This window comes from Geospiza fortis, unplaced genomic scaffold (genome assembly GCF_000277835.1).
Source record: "Geospiza fortis unplaced genomic scaffold, GeoFor_1.0 scaffold55, whole genome shotgun sequence".
In the NCBI taxonomy this organism is placed as follows: Eukaryota; Metazoa; Chordata; class Aves; order Passeriformes; family Thraupidae; genus Geospiza; species Geospiza fortis.
In genome coordinates this window covers 9,683,125-9,685,833 of record NW_005054308.1, presented here as the reverse complement: position 1 = coordinate 9,685,833, position 2,709 = coordinate 9,683,125, and positions in this window count along the sequence as shown.

The following is a 2,709-nucleotide window of genomic DNA, read 5'->3' as shown; positions in this document are numbered from 1 at the left end:
GGGCGGATGCTGCGGGAGAGCGGGGGAGAGGCCACGGGGGGCTGGCGGCTTTCTGGGCATCCCTGGGACCCGACTGTGCCCTGTGAAAACGAGGGGCTCCCCCCGAACTGTCCCGGTCCCCCTTTGTGTCCCGTCCCGTGCCTGGGGTCCCAGCGGGGACACAAAGGGGGAGCCCGGAGCGGGGGAAAGCCCCCGGACTCCCGTGGTTTCCTCGGGATGGGAGAATTCCCTGCTAGGCTGAGGCTGGGCGGCCGCTCTGGGATCCTGGATAGGGGACAAAGCTTTAATTCCTTGAAATTTCTCTCTCCGAACTCCGTTTCTGCGAGGTTTCCGTGCGGACATTCGGTACCGTGCGGGGCTTCAGCCTCTGATGTTTGACTGACAGCAGGAGGATGAAGGCGAGGAGGGGTGAGAGGGAAATCTTTAGATTCAGCCTTTAGGCAGAAAACGCTCCAATTTCGCGATGGACTGAGGCTGAAGAGGGAAAACACCATGAGCAAACCCTGCCGTGCTTTGCTATCCGAGGCGCCCCTGTGGCCCCCAAAATTCATCTAGACCAGGCTGGATGAGCCAGCCTGTGCTCACAGCACCGACAGCTCCTTGTCCCTCGGTTCCTTTTCCCTCCGGCCTCCCAAGGCATGGCAGCGCACAGGAGCCTCTCCAAGCCCACGGGGACGGAGCTTGCACAGCGGGGCTACAGCCTGGGGAGAGAACCCGCAGCCAAGGGACGTGCCCGGTGTCACCGCGACCCCGAGCTGCGGTTCTCCAGGCGCCCTTCCAGCGGGCATTGCCCGTGGGGGCGCGGTGCAATTATCTGCGGCGTTTTCAGCAGCCCCACAATGGCTTTCCACGGGCGCTGCATTGTCCCCGGCACACCGGCATTGTTCCTGCGTGCCCATCAATTCTCATTTACTTGTCACGGTGCAGGAAGCATGGAGAAGGGAAAGGAAGGGAAAGGAGGGGGGCAGAAGAGGGACAAACTCAACCCCCCTGCAGCAGCTGAGCTTTGCAAGGCCGGGGCTGCTGCCTCTGAGTGTTTCCCAGCAAAGAGATGGATTTTATGGGGAAGGAGAAGTGACAAACTGGGGGTAGCAAGAGTTGGAGAGGCATCAGTTTGTGGCGTTATTTTCATCCCTGGATGAGAATGAAAATATTTTCGGACCCCTCCGGATCGGGACTCTCTGCCGGCTGAGATGTTGCAGCCAGGCCGGCTGGAGTGAGGCAGAGGAAAGCATCAGCTTCTCTTGGCAGATCTTTAATCCTTAACCCATCGAGGTGTGCAGTAACACGGCCAGCGATCAGTAATGAGTGTGCAAACCCTGCTATTAGCGCCAGGGCTGATGAGTGGGGTTTTGTAACACGGCTTCTCGTACTCGTCCTCCCACGCTCCTTCCCACACGGCGATCCCGTGCCCCGCTCCCAATTTGCTCTCCCGGGCACCCGGCGCGATCTTATCAGGGCTGGGGCCGCTCGGTGCTCCGTGCTGAGCTGTGGGAAGGGATGAGCAGGGCCCTGAGGGGTCCGGAGCAGCCCTGGGCCCTGAAAAAGAGAGGTTTGTTTAATATATGTACAGAAAACAATAGGGATAAATCATTCTGGATCCTTTGAATCCCCTTGGCTTTGGGACAGAGCAGTGCCCGCAGCACAGGGAGCTCCCTGCACCCCATCCTCGAGATGGAAACTCGCGATTTGCTGGGCTGGGGACTTCCAAGACCTCTCCATGAGCTGGCAGGGAAATCAGGAGTTCACATCGAGCAAAGATGAGCTGGTTAAACCCTCCGTGTTTTATGGAAGGGATATATCCGAACGTTCGCGGTCAGAGCCCTGCAGCCGTGCAGGACCGAGCAGCTTCGAGCTGCCCCTGAACTCGGGGGTTTGGGGACAGGAGTTGTGCCTGTCGCCTTCTCAGTGGCTTTTAGTGGCTCTAAAAATGGCCCTCACTTATAAACTGTAACACCAAAACAGCTCCCAAACCCTGCGCGCCCTGGACGTTAAAAAACAAAAGAAAACAAAACCAACAAAAACAAACTAAACACCTGAGAAAGTTGCGGGCGCAGCATGAAATAACGCCCGGCGCAATATTAAAATAATTATGAAAAGAACAATATGTATTCGCTTTTATCCGCGCTGTAATTATAAAAGCTTTTTAAAGGACACTCTTTATTCATACCACTGGTAGGAAGTCAAAAAGTGAGAGAATCGCTTTCATAGTACTGGTTTGATATGACTTTTAATTAAGGGCTGCGTGCCCCTAATTTATTAAAGCTCATCTTTTCATCACGTGTATAATTGACGCTGAAGAAAAAAAATAATAATAATTACAGATTTAACCTCTGCAGAGTGGTTTTGCCCGACTTGGGTCCTGCTGCCGTGGAAACGCAAACAAGGAAAAAAATAAATTGGATGAAAAAACAGCGGCGCGCGTTTCTCCAGGGGTCTGCATCCCCGGGTCTCCTTCATCCCGAATCCCGTCTCCTTCATCCCGAATCCCGCATCCCGAATCCCGCATCCCGAATCCCGCATCCCGAATCCCGCATCCCGAATCCCGCATCCCGAATCCCGCATCCCGAATCCCGCATCCCGAATCCCGCATCCCGAATCCCGCATCCCGAATCCCGCATCCCCAGACCCCGCTCCTCCGGGAAAGGGACTCGTTTTTGGGGAGATGAAGGGAAGGGGCGGACAGACCCCGCTCGGGGAGGGTCGGGG